The 15,327-nt window shown below is 32.3% G+C and overlaps 1 long non-coding RNA gene across 1 annotated transcript; it reads right to left on the bottom strand.

Moving 5' to 3' along the window:
* Positions 1 to 1,677: 1,677 nt before the first annotated feature.
* Positions 1,678 to 13,212, bottom strand: LOC143083503 (uncharacterized). The gene is made up of 5 exons (XR_012980742.1): positions 13,135 to 13,212; positions 11,629 to 11,784; positions 10,066 to 10,513; positions 3,998 to 4,155; positions 1,678 to 2,962 (listed from the first exon to the last, which is right to left on the bottom strand). It is a non-coding gene; the product is annotated as an uncharacterized LOC143083503 (long non-coding RNA).
* Positions 13,213 to 15,327: the final 2,115 nt, after the last annotated feature.

Below are 15,327 nucleotides of genomic sequence, written 5' to 3' on the forward strand. Positions count from 1 at the left end.
CACTCAGTCAATGATTTGAAGTTCTTTTAAATTCAAAAATATATTGAAACCACAATAATGTCAAAGTTCTGTGCTGAATGTCCAAAAAGTGGACTATACCATCAAACAATGCTGGATGATAAGAAACTATTAATGTTTTGTGTTGAGGGATATTGTGAAAAAAATAGATTTACTTAAATAGCTACTAGTATGTTAAGCCTAACAATAGAGTTTTTATTGATTTCAAATGGCAAATAATTGTGTTTCAAGAAAGTATTCTATAATTCATGAATAAACATATATTGATACTTACATTATCTGCTTTGTTGTTTAAAAGTTTAGTTTTGAACAGTTAAAGAACAATATGCTAAATTAACATTTCCCAAGAAAAAAAGATATTCAATTAAAAAGATTCATCTTATAATAATTTACTACCAAATAGAATACATTGTAACATACACATTACTGTTTATTTATATCTATATATTTACAATTAGAATCCCATAGGATTTTAATTTGTCCCATGGGATATTAAAAATCCCATGGGATAATAAAAATCCCATGGGATTTTTTTGTCCCATGGGACAACAAATATCCCATGGGACTACAATAATCCCATGGGACAAAAAAAAATCCCATGGGATTTAACCAAAATCCCATGGGATAATGGTAAATCCCATGGGATTTTGCCCTGTCCCATGGGATTTTGAAAATCCCATGTTTTTATAATTCAAATTGCAAAATAAATATGAAAGTAACTGTAGAAAACCAATGAAATTATTGAATCCCATGTAATTCTGCACATTTTGGTTATATACATGATATTGTAGCTCTTGTTTGAGGCGGCGGCGGATTTGCAAATGAGTGTTTTGCAAATTAAAAGTGTCCAGTGTTTATTCTCCGAGTAAAATATATATTGAAATAGTTTGTTTCTTTTATTAAATCAATTGATTATGGAGAAGATGCAACATAAAGTACATTTAAATAAAGATCGGCAACAATTTCCCGACGACTAAAATTTTCATTTCTATACAGAATTACTTCCCTTTGAAAGTCACTTGTGCGTTTGAAGACAATGTCGGACCCGAAAAATTGTGAAACACGTTTACTTTGACTCAAAAGTGCTAGCGTGTAGAAATGATGAATTTTCGAGTCAAGTTAACGTACAGAAAGCTGAATATTAATATTTTACGAAAACTGCTACTCGGTTCATGTTGTTTATATCGTTTAAATATCAGACGTTGTAATATCTGATGGTCATGGTATTTTTGGCGCAATTCTGTCGAAAATCTCAGTTTATTTAATTAATCTTTTCATTCAAAGGAGGCGAGTAGCACTTTTCTATTACTTTGGTACATAAGCTATCCACAAATAACAATACTTAGAAAAACAATACTGTCTACACGCTAACACTTTTGAGTTTACTATTTTCGTGTTTATAAATAGATTTTGAGTGTCACGTGATAACCACGTGATGAGTTGAGAATGCTATTTTTGAAAACGAAAATTCATATTGTCAACACACTAGCAAAACTAAAAGATATAACAAATTACACTATAAATGAGTCAAAAAGTCTTTTTTATTAAAAGTTGAAATTTTAGTATCATTTTTTCATTTTTTTTAGATTACAGCATTAACCTACCCGCGAACACTCGGAAAAAAATCTTCGCAAAGGAATGAAATCGTAAGATTAGATATATATTTAAATGAATATGTGTATATATTTTCATTTTCTTACATAACATTTTATTTTTTTGTAAGCGTAAACTATTAACCGTCAGTTCTATTATTTATATTAATAGCCACTAAACCTGTATTCTCCATGACTGTTATATTGAGTACCAGTCAAAAAGGCACCTTGAGTCATCGATTGCATGGATGATTGATACGAGGAACTAACGTTTCCTACAAATGTTTGATTGTGAAATGAAGAAGCAAAATGTGTTTGCCGATTGCCCATGTTGCTTTCATACCATCCACTTTGGGAATGGTAATCATTCCACTGTTGCAACGGATTCATATTGTATTGTTGAATTTGCTGAGACTGTTGCGATATATTTGGGTACGGTTCATTGTTCCATCTGTTATGGACATCCGACTCGTATGACTGCGTAACAGGTAGCTCTTCCCTTGGATATCGATATACAGGTTGATTATTTCTCTCATATCCACAATATGGCTGCATGTGTGAGTCATTTGCATATTGACTATCAAAATCATAAGGACTGGCCACTTGGCCATCTTGAAAATTGTATGTCTGCAGTCCATCTTGAAAACCATGGTTATCGAATTTTCCATGATTAGTGCAAGAGTCAATATTTAGTGATGCAGATTGGTGGCATGTTTCTGACGACATGTTCTGAGCATTCGTTTTCTGTTGTTTCCTACGTAAACGATAATATAAATACAAAAATAGCAACTGTAGAATGCATCCAGTAATGGCAACAACCATAACACCTGGTGCCCACCATGCATGGTTTGAACATGCCCCTCCAATCTTCAATTGAAGTAAAGCAGGATCATCGCTATACCAAAAGAACAACATAATGCTATTTTCTATATAATATATAATGTAATAACCTACGAAGAATTTCCCCCCACATTGTTCTTTCTTTTGGCATTGATAAATTTTTGATACAGAATAGCAAAATATGTTGCCTACTATTCCCAATATCAAATCGGGCTCCTCTAAGAATCGGAAGCTTTCATCAATAGCCAATCTTTCACAAAGACTGTACACGCATCCACATAAAATACGATAAAGTATGAAAATTAAAACATATACGCTGTATTCAGCAGTACAGAGTGCAATTAAAATAATGCGTGGCACAATCTCAGCAAATCGTGATATCCAGTGAATAAATTTTACACAAAAGCCGTCCTCTTTGTTGTGGTTTTTCTTTCGATTTTGATGTTTAAATGCATTTAATGACCATGCAAGCCCAAGAGAAGATGCAATTATGCTTAGAGAACGAATCATTCCTATAACAGAAAGTAAAACTCAAATAAAAGCAGATACACAATGTGTTGATATATTATAACTCATGCACTTATTTTAGTTTATCAGTATGTTTCGGTATTCATATATTCATGTATACATGTACATGATGTATATGTTTCAGCGGATGAAATTGTGATAATACCCTCTGTCTATTTGTCGTTTACCCTTGTAAGTTTTCTCGGAGATCAGATCAGATTTTTTTATTTTTACTTTTTATATATCATATATGTACATAAGTGCATGCTGTATCAAGTCAACAAAAACGACTATTATTTAACGATAAAAAAGGTACATGAGATCAATTATCATGTATTATCATATGTTGTCATCAACTGAATCAGATTCAATAATAAATGGGTTGCCAATAACAGTTGCTAATTTTCAAATGTGAAATGACCAGTTTTAAAAATGCTAAAATTAGTTGTTTTTTTTTTGTCATAAATTTCATTTTTACACTTCTTTTGTTCTTGAAAAAAAAGACACCGATACCCGACATTTTCGTTTTTGCTTTAGTTTTATATTATTTTATCTAATTTGGATCAATCACTTAACAGTTAAAATAAGATAAATAAATCAATAACAGTCATGGCATTTATACACTAGTTGCTGTTGAATTCTCATCATTTATTGCTATTCATAGTCAGGAATATGGTAGTTGTTCTCCGTTCGTTTGATGTGTTTTAAAGTTTGACTTTGCCATTTGAATATGGACTTTTGTTTTGAATTTTTCTCGGAGTTTAGTATTTTTTTTTATTTTAATTTTCACGGTCAATAATTTGACAATATGATAATACAATAAGTTAAGATGATCGTGTTTGTTAGTTTACATAATAAGCCTGTTCAAATACATTTTGAGCTTTAATAAACAACTTCTCATCCCACTTAGTATTTCAAATTGCGGAAACCGAAATACTTTGTATTCATTAATAATTAATTACACGGTTCTTAAACCGTGTATTGATAAATAAAACATGCATACAGATAATAATATACATTAATAAACAATAATGAATTACCTGTGTAAGTAGTGTCTGTATGGCTATCAGTGATCAACAGGTAAATCTGTACTGTTAATTGTGGAGCTGACTCTAGTGTAGCTTCAACCAGCGTAATATAAGATGTTAGATATTCAAATTTTGAATTTGTTTTACCACGTGCAAGTACCTGAGCATACCTTCAAATATACAAATAAAGAATACATTCGTGGTGCGTGTAAAACATTTATTATCACAATAATGTCATGAATGTATGGTATGACTTACAGAAGGATGGTCTATGTATTAAAAAAACTTATAAAAAATTATGCATTCCGTATATATAAATAACAACGCCAACAGATATCGAAAGGCCATTTAAGCTCACAATTTCGCAAAAAAAAAAAAGCTAACAACAACATGACAAAAAGAACCAATAGGACCATTATTGATATTATCTTAATGAAACTTGCTGGTAGCAATTTTTGAATATCTTAATTAACTGAGAAATGCATATCCCTCCTTCACATCTATATTTTCATGTCTGAGTTTGGCTACATATTTGTTTTTTAAACTTTTTGTACAGAATAGTCCCATGATACTACAAAACCTCGTATCTTCCAGGTTTAATTCGGAAATGAACAGTAAACAGTTTATTCTTCTCCAAGTGCAAATAAATGAAAAACGATTGCAATGATAATGTCCACTCTTTACTTTATTTTCAGCATTTAAAAAAGTAAAGAATCCAAAGCAGGTCATTAATCCTCAGATATACGGACATCATTATTACATACATAATTTGATAAAGCAACAAGCGTCGTGCATAATGTGATCTATATTATAGGAAACTATGTAGTTCTGGGAGTGATGTGATGATTTATCGGGTCAATCTGACTAATTATATAATAAGAATCAAACTCGGAGAATGCGAAAGTTAATACAAAGAACGAAGAAGAATTTTCAGTATCCTATCCAGATTTACCAGGCTGCAAACCAAGCAAAATGAGTAGGAATGAATTGATTTTAACTAAAACATTAGCGACATATTTAATTTTGGAATTGATCAAGTCTGGCAACATGTGTAATTTATCCTTTTTATAATCCATGTGTATATAACAGAAGAATTTCAATTTTTGGTCAATCTTATCAATAATTTCCAATTCAAACTTTAACTCATTTTTATCAATCAAATATAGTTTTTCTAGTTTAAATCAACACATGGTTGTTGAGTGAACCGGACATACGATAATGAGTATGTATTATCACTGGTATTAAAGAGATAATCGTAACTGCAATTACGACTATCCCAATATGGCGACGGCAGATATAGGTAAAATCTTCACAGTCATTTTTCTCAAATGTAGCATGTTTTTATCAAAAGATACTCAGCTGCAAGGTTTTTCTATACCATTACATCATATTTGAATCGTAACGACGCACTGGAATTGTCTAAGCTTTTTGAAAATTGCCGTAGACAAATCGTAACTCTAAGGCATTTTTCTTCTTTGATAATCGTAATTTCTTTACCGGATAATAGTAACTGAAACATAATAAATGTGTCTTTCAGCATTTCAATGGTATTATGTGTTAAAAATACAAATTTCCAGTTTAACGATGACATTAACGCATATAAAAATAAATGAAGAAACTTACAGGTTAACATCTAGGACAAATTTACTTATATATCTCTATTTATAACTTACAACAATACGAATAACCTTTTAATATATACATGTTCCTGTAAAAGATATGGAAAATGAAGCAGCTGTAGAGTCAGTTATTGTGGTTAGTAGATATTTTTAGTTTTTTTCAAAATTTCAATTTCGCATTTGTAGATGCGCGTTTAACTTTGTTTGTTTTTTTTTTTTGGGGGGGGGGAGGGTGGATTAGCTATTTCCCATATCCAAAAAGGGCAATCCTTGCAATTCATCGATCAACATGAAAGTCACATACAAAGCATACCACATGTCCATATGTCATATGTTTTGCCTCCAATTTGTATATTGATAAATTACATCAGAAGACATACCATGTAGATCATCACAGTCGGATCTTGTTTAATTGCAAAGATTTTTATAGATTTTAAAACAAATATTTCAGAAAAATGCATGACAATTAGGTAAGGCTAATTACTGCTGTCATTTGATAGAAAAGTTCTAATTATATGGCAAGTATGCAAGTACAAAAATACTCCTTCTTTATTACCTTCAATATTTTTCTCTACAATATCTTCCATGCGCCAAGGCTCCGTGTTGAAGGCTTTAAATTGACCTATAATGGTTTACATTAATTTATAAATTGTTATTTGGATGGAGAGTTGTCTCATTGGCACTCACACCACACCTTCCTATATCTATATAATTTATTATGTATGCAGCATACTTTTCATATATCAAGTATTTATGAAATTTTTAATTAGTTTGTTTCTAATATTGCGGAATATGCGTTATTTTTTTTCTCAACGTTGCAGTCATTCTTTGAATAAGTATTTCTAGTAAGAAAATTTAAAGCCACATCAATTTTATTTCTTAATTTTCGGGCTTTTGGCCAAACTATAAAAGAACACAAATCCCTTAGCTAGATTTGGCAAAAACTTTTAGGAATTTTGGTCCTCAATGCTCTTTAACTTCGTACTTTATTTGGCCTTTTTAAATTTTTTGAATTCGAGCATCACTGATGAGTCTTTTGTAGACGAAACGCGCGTCTGGCGTATATACAAAGTTTAGTCCTGGTATCTATGATGAGTTTATTATCCATGTTTGCCAATTAACCCCACGTTAGAATGTGTTTAACTTCCCAGGGGCAGAAATAGCACATAAAGCCACTTGCAATACATGAATTAAAACAATATTTACTATATTTACTATATCTTTATTCAGCATAAATAACTGTTCATTTACCGTCTTAATCAGAAATCTGATGGAGGGTGACACATGCGTTTCGCCTGACAATTATTGCCATATATCATAAGTTCCTTTAAAATTGCCTCTTCGCTCATTCCCATATTTTGTGACATCCCTAGTTCTTGGAAATTTCCGTATGTTAACATAGTTCGTGTTTTCCCCATTTCCAAATTCCTTCAAGATTGTTCACCCTTCCAATTTTATGGTATACTAGTATGTAGCTGTTTTCATTAGAACTATTAATAATATATGCATAAAAAGAAATGTCAAGAGATGTTGAAACGTTTCGTAATTAATTCATCGCCATAATTTCATCATATGCTATCAGATATACGTTTGTATTGTCATTTTTATAATATCAATAAAACGCTTTCCAGTTACGATTATCTTTTCCTTTTTTAATACCATAATTACGATTATCTTTTTTCCGAGTTACAATTATCATCCCGAATTTTTCAACGGCAATTTTCAAAGCGCTTAAACAGTTTCAGTGCACCGTTACGATTAAAAAATGATGTAATGGTATGGAAACCTTGCAGCTGAGTAAAAAACATGCTACATTTGAGAAAAAAATGACTGTAAAGATTTTATCTATATCTGCCGTCGCCATATTGGGATAGTCGTAATTGCAGTTACGATTATCTCTTTTATACCAGTGATTATACAGTGATGCTTATCAGGTAAAATCAATTGTATTGGCTATTTAAAAAAAAAATATATGTATGTAAAACTAATGTTAGTATAAACTCATTTGCTTTTTGCCTGGTCAAGTGAGGCTGTTGAAATACAGTGGTCCGTAAGCATGAGACCTGGGCTACTTAGATATTTATAAATCAGAAGATTAGATATAGTATTTCGTATAATTTAAAAAAAAGTCTGACCTAAATTATTCGTTCTAACCAGCGAACTCAACAATGATATATACGCAGATCAAATTTATTCGTTTATAATGTATTAATGTACGTTTTTTGATTGAGTTAAGCCTGCCAATTGAATTTTTTTTCCGTGTCTTTTTCTATGTTGTGATTTTATGCTATTGTTTCAGAAAAGGGAGAAGGTTTGGATCAATTAAAACGTTTAATCCCGCTGCAAATGTTTGCACCTGTCCTAAGTCAGGAATCTGATGTACAGTAGTTGTCGTTTGTTTATGTAATTTATACGTGTTTCTCGTATTTCGTTTTTTTAATTTATATAGATTAGACCGTTGGTTTTCCCGTTTGAATGATTGAACACTATTAATTTTGGGGCCCTTTATAGCGTGTTGTTCGGTGTGAGCAAAGGCTCCGTGTTGAAGGCCGTACATTGACCTATAATGGTTTACTTTTTTAAAATTGTTATTTGGATGGAGAGTTGTCTCATTGGCACTCACACCACGTCTTCCTATATCTAGATTATCGTTGATCATCTCAACGAGATTGATTTTCTCGCTTGAACCGGTACGGCGAAATCGCGAAAGGTAGTCGAGTCGAGATGACCAATGATAATCTGTTTATCGCTATTTTACCTATAACGACGTTGTCAATTTCATGTCAATTTTATTAGCAACACTACGTGTCATCTTAATTTCTAGCGATAACTTCAGTCTCAAGCGAGTAGAATGATATGAAACATTATCACTAAAAAAGATTTAAGAAAAAATGCACAAAATAGCGATAATATTATTTATATGTAAATAGCGTGCTTGTGACTTCATACGCTATAACTACATGGGTTTGTACATCTCATATTGCATTTACTGACCCCATATATATCGTATTAGGTCATCATCACACTAAGTAACGAATTTATCTTATTGACTTTCCTAACATTTGGTACTTAGTATTTAGCTAGTGGCCTATAAAAATGAGCAAGGTCTTAAATATCGTTAGCATAAATAACTTACGTGCATTGGTCTGGATACAAAATTAATGCCACCAATAGCAACTTATAAGCTTTACATGTGTTTTATGAATTTAATTTAATCATCAATATCGATGTATTTCTTTGTCTATTGATACCTTAAAGATAACTATAAACATCTTGCTTGTTTTTTTAAAGAGACGTAATCCCACTATTAAACGTGTATTGAAAAATGCCTTATCTACTACGTACTATGGAATAATCACAATCTCCATGCGATTTTTTAAATTCTAATATGACGACCTATTATCGTCAACTAGTCTGTATACGGTATATCTACTTTTAGTGCACGCGTATACAAACACACAACTGGCTATTCCGCGTTACGTCCAGCTTAATTATATTGCCAGGTATTCTCAATTTTCGACATCAAAACCCACAGTTTACTTAGGCCAAATTTCAAATACAATATATTTATCTCTATTCTATAGCAAAATACGATTAATTTATTTTCTGTGGTAAAATTTCATAAATCGAAAATTCTGCGAAATGATGTTATCGTGTTTACATGGCAACGACACAAGGTGACGTCATATTAATGTTTCCATAAACAAAAAACAGATTTAAACACCAGGCGTTATATTAAGCTTCGTGGGTGCCTCATAATGCAATAATATTACATTAAAAGAACATACATATTGGTGGTAAATGAAATTAAAAAATATATTATTGAATTATATAATATTACTTATATTAGCATATGGGTGCAAACAAAACTATCGAATTTGTCCCATTAGTATCGAACTAATGCATGGCATGCAGCCGTAGATTTGTTTTCATTTAACTATAGGCTAGGTGTTTATAATCATATTTTACCCCTTTAATAACGCTCAGGGTAAATTAATCGAGTATAAATGCCCAACCCTTGAAAATGAAAACAAATGTACGGCTACCATTTATTATTTCTTAACCAATCGTATTACCTGAAATGTTAAAGGAGGTCACATAAACCTGTTGTACAATATTGCACATTTCGTATGGTCCTTGACATGTTTTAGTTCGACGATTTGCAAAGGGCAATATCATATTTGAAAAAAATGCACAGATTCTGTGTGATTATTAAATTTTCTAAAGCTACTACATCTGTATTGTAAAATACTAGCTGTTAGACACATTATATGTTTGGTTTATTCGTTAGCTGCTATTCGGCAGGTTTAGACTATTAGCTGTTTGGTTTACACCCTAAAAATGATAATTAACACGGAAAATATTACCAGACCAACCTCTATAGTTTGAATGGTATCCGAACGTGTGTGAAATAAATCAGGTTTCGTTATAGAAAAAATGTATATTCATTAAAATACGTACGTGTATGTTGGTAACAATGCAGCAAATGGACTACACACGAGAACTAACACCAAACCAAACATCTGGAAACACATTTGCTCTCTACATGATAGATCCTTATAGTCGCATTCTAATTTTTCGTGATGTTTTGCAAAGAAAATAAACGCTAGAAAGAGAACTGGTGCGAAGGTAAAGGCCATCACCAATAGAAACTTTGAAGTTTGTCCAATCGAAATGTAGTGTAGGAACAGGAACACATCCGAAAGAGTATCAAACAGGTACAGGACATATGTTAACAAAGTCAGTATGACATGGATAGTTCCCTTAATGCACGAATCATGATAAGGTTGCTTTCCAGAGCAGCACATTCGGTAGGCAGCCGCATACAAAATTATTAACATAACCATACCAAAAATAGCACAAACCATACTGATTATTTTGATAGTTTCACTCGACGTTGATAGTGCATCTGAAAATATATTTTTACTATTTATTGAAGATTGAGACCTTTTCTGCCTTGAATCTGATAGGCCGTGAAACTTTCCATATTATATATACAAACATACAAGGGAACAACCATTTGACTATCTTCAGGATGATAGGCGTTTTGACTTCAATTAAACATATTGTTTTAACCAAGACCAGAAGGAAGAAAAATAAGTCTGGCATATTGAACACAGGGTTATCGGGCATATATTGCGCATATTTGTATTATATGATTATCCATGTTAATTAACAATTCATATAAAAGTTTCCAAAAATCTATATTCATAGGTAAACCTTTGTTTTTTCTGTAAATATTTTGCATTACGACTTTTAAAGAATCGCTGTATTGCAGATTTTCTTTAATATAAAAAGAAGATGTAGTATGATTGCCAATGAGACAACTTTCATCAACAGACCAAAACGACACAGACATTAATAACTATGGGTAACCGTACGGCCTTCAAAAATGAGCAAACCCATACGCATAGTCAGCTATAAAAGGCCCCGATATGACAATGTAAAACAATTCAAACGGATACACGGATTTTTTTGTGCAGTGGTTTGTTAAGTTTACAATTAATCATCTACGAATAAAACAATGTGCGCTAGGAGAAGATATCCAATCCAGTCTATTCAATACAAACTCCTTTTATGACCATAATGAAGGACAAGATATAGTTTGAGGAAATATAAGTATTAACCGTTGCGTACACGATTTACTACCAAAGTATTTTTGTATTCTTTCACTTTTCATTCCAGTTTATTTCTGGGTGCATGTTGTGTTTCTCGATCTTACGTTTTCTATGTGTTGTTATTATGTGTTCGTCTTTTCGTCGTGTTACGATTTTCGTCATTGCGTTGACAGTTTTTCTTGTTTTTTTTAGTTTGATATTTTCATAGTACCTTTAGTTAATCGTTTCTTGTTCAGAAAATGTAATCTGTTTTCAGCTTATTGTATTTCTTTTTTTTTCAAATACTAACTTAAACTTTAAACATCCCTATGCTACAAAATAACAGAATAGAAATACTCATGAATCATTGTTTTCACCCTGAGCTTTTTGAGTTTTAATGTATGTCTTTATTTATAGTAACATTTACCATAATCACGATAATAATTATATGTCGTAGTTTCCAAACTCTCAAATGGTGTTGTGATGGTGTTGTTTATGAGCGATGCCCCAGCTTTAGTACAGTTCAAATAGTATGGAGTTGTGGTGAAGTCCCAATTGGATGCAGTTGTCATGAACTCCATACCTGTAAGATTCATATTTGCATTTTGTAACAAATTTAAATTTAATGTTGCAATATAATGGAATTTGATGCGACTTTCATACAAGTGAGAGGATTAGCTAGCTATAAAACCAGATTCAATCCACCATTTTCTACATAAGAAAATGCCTGTACCAAGACAGGAATATGACAGTTGTTATCCATTCGTGTTATGTGTTTGAACTTTTGATTTTGCCATTTGATTGGTGACTTTCCTTTTTTGAATTTTCCTCGGAGTTCAGTATTTTTGTGATTTTACTTTCCAATACAGCGAGAAACTCCCACACCCGGAGGCGTCCTACAACTGGCCCCAAAACAGATATGTATACTAGTTCAGTGATAATGGACATCATACTAAACTCAAAATTATACACAAGAAACTAACATTAACAAGCATACAAGACTGACCAAGGCCAGAGGCTCTTATCATAGGACAGGTGCAAAAATGCGGTGGAATTTGTTTTTCTCTTAAATGTTTCAGTTTTACTTTCTTTATTAATTTGATTATTATTGAAATGAACTTAAAGAGGTGAATAAATAGCTTTCTATCTCTTGCAAATTATTGATTGAAAGAACGTTAACAATTGATACGAAAGTACGATTTTACGAAAAAAAAGCCGACCTGTCGTACATCATAAACGTGTGAAAATTATGAAAATCTGGAATTTCAGCTTTCTAATAACATATAAGATTTTTTACATGTCTGGGGAACATTGGATCAACCTCGGGTTTGATAGGGCTATAATGTTGCCCAGTCTTTACTTTTCTATGGTTTACATGTACTTTGTATTCTGGTGCATTAGTATAGGTCTCCTTTCGTTTTTAGCAATGATACTGTCATTACTTTTCATGTTTAAGACTTATAAAGATGAATTCTAACGCAGCGTCTTTCGAAACAGCCAACATACAAATATTTAATTTGCTCATTTACTATTTCCACTGTTCCTTACTCTAATCACATGCTAACCGCTAATCTTATGTCCAATGTCAAACATTGATACATATATATACACTTCCGATAGTACAACAGCTGCACAGTGAGTTTTTCTTTGGCGGAGACTTGCGAAGCTTTGATTTTTTTACGATAACTCAAGTTAAGTATCAGGAGGTAGTAATTGCGTGAATATTAATTAATTGAGTATGCATCCATACTTCACATTTCACACGCAATATTTATTTATAAAAAAAGTATGTGAATAATGAGTTTCTTTTAAAAGCTATGTTTTGTAGATAAACGAAAAAGCATATTTGAAATAGCTAGTTTGAATACTTTGATAATAAATTTGAAAAGACAATTATAAAAATAAGTTTTAAAAAGATTTTAAACAAACTCACTGCTTATTATAATCTGTTGTCGACAAAATCCGTTTGAATTGTATTATTTGAACTTCAAATTTTAAGCAAATAGATTACATAATCTGACAAGATATCAGTTAATCGTGTACTTGTCCTACTTTGTGAGCATGTGCACTGCATATTAAGAAGATAAATCACTTTTGTTACTGCTGATAAAATCAATAAATATTGTGTTTAACATGACTACACTGCAATGAATAGTACAATTCGATTCATGGGTACAATAAAAAAAAAAACTTTCTTTTCCGTGATATTTACTGTCAATAGGTTTGATTATAGTATATGCTAAATGCTTAAGCTAGGTTTACACTGTCGATCAGATCAATCTGATGATCCCGATTGTCCAAATTTCCACGACCAAGCGTTATCAGATTATTGATCGGGCCTGTTTACGACTTCTACGATACTGCTATCCAACTGTACACGACCTTACCACGATCAGTCCGATTTACGACTTCACAACGACTCAAATCCGACCACTACTTGCATACATACTCGATAATTCCGATCAATTCACGATCTATACATGATATTTCCTCGACTAGCTAGACTAAATCAACTATACTTGATCTCAGCCTGATCTCGACCAGACCAGATCGCCCTCATCGTATAGGGGTTGTAGGGATAGTCGGGATTTGGTCAGATAGGTATGTAGAATTTCAATACAAAAACGTCTGCATTTTTTTTATATGACCCGCTGCAGACGGGGGGGGGGGGGGGGGGGCATTACGTGTAACCCTCATCTGTCCGTAAGTAGAAAAGTACGTCCCAACAATGAGTTTCCGTTCTCTAATTTTAGTTTGCCTCAACCAAATTTTATTACCATCAAGCACAGATACATAACGAAATGATGTTGCGTCACATTTACCGTCCTTGGGTAATGACTCTTTGTAACCTCGTATGTAAGCTGGGCTAGTATTTGTGTCTCATGGACACATTCTCTGTTTATTTGGTTATATTCAGAAGGAAAGCACACAGAGGATCCCAATGATAATAAAAACTCCGTGAGAGTGAAGTAGGGAGTTTGAAAATGAAATTTGACACTGGATTACACATGTACATGTAGTATTAATTTTAGATAGCAAAATACATAAATTTTACCATCCCCTTTTCCTTGCCTTTTTACAAATCAAGCCCACTTTTTGTGTCATTTATGTGCATGTGTATGTTCTTATTAATATATGTATATGTTCCCCATATATTTAATATCCAGTAGATGAGTGGTTAAATATATTTATATTTCATTGGTGTATCCATGGCAACATCCTACTTGTTCTTACTAAAAAACAAAAATACAATTACATATTTCCCAAATTTTGCTAAATATAAAATTTCTATCCCATGGACTGCTACTTTTTCTGAAACTGTTCACACTGTTAACACATGCATATCTATCAAATAAAAATTGTTTGTCTTTCGTCTTCGACTTTCGAAAAGAACATTCAAACAAAAATAGCCCTTTAAAACAGATAAACTATACTCTTGATGTTCTTAAAAACCAATTTTGAGGCTAAATCAGTCATAAACTGTTTAATAATGACATTTACTGCACAATTACTTTCTATATGAAAAATACTCCAGGGCTAAAATTTAGAATCTACATCACTTCCAAAGAAAAACAAGTTTTGTTGGGTTTCATGTAGCCAAGTTTTAAGTTTTCTATGTTGTGTTTTGTGGACTGTTGTCTTTTTGTCGGTTTTCGTTTTTTGCTAGGGCTGTGTCGTGTGGGGTTCAACCTTCGCATTTGTTTGTTCTTTTTGGTATCTTTCGTCCAGTTTTTTTATAATTTCAGTCCTCCTTGTAAAAGTACAGGAATTTGTGTGGAGTTAAAAAGAAATACTAGTAGTAAAAAAAATTGTGCGGATGAAAAAACTATGAGAGTCGCCCTTTAAAAAAATCGTGTAGCAGTTATGTGTACTTGTGTATGGTCGAGCAGAGATCGGTTATTAGCCGTATTAGTCTTGGATAAAAAATATGTATAAAAATCGCAGTGATCATGAAGCGATCGTGCATTGGTCGAGTTGAACTGGACAACATATCGAACAGGTTGGCGTAGATCGGGAAATGTCGAGCAAAGGTTGAGATGATCGAGTACTAATCGATAAACCATTTGTATTCCGACCAAACTCGATCTCTACACGATACTTTCCCGATTAATTCAACCGCTACTCG

Source organism: Mytilus galloprovincialis, chromosome 7 (assembly GCF_965363235.1).
Source record: "Mytilus galloprovincialis chromosome 7, xbMytGall1.hap1.1, whole genome shotgun sequence".
Classification (NCBI taxonomy): domain Eukaryota; kingdom Metazoa; phylum Mollusca; class Bivalvia; order Mytilida; family Mytilidae; genus Mytilus; species Mytilus galloprovincialis.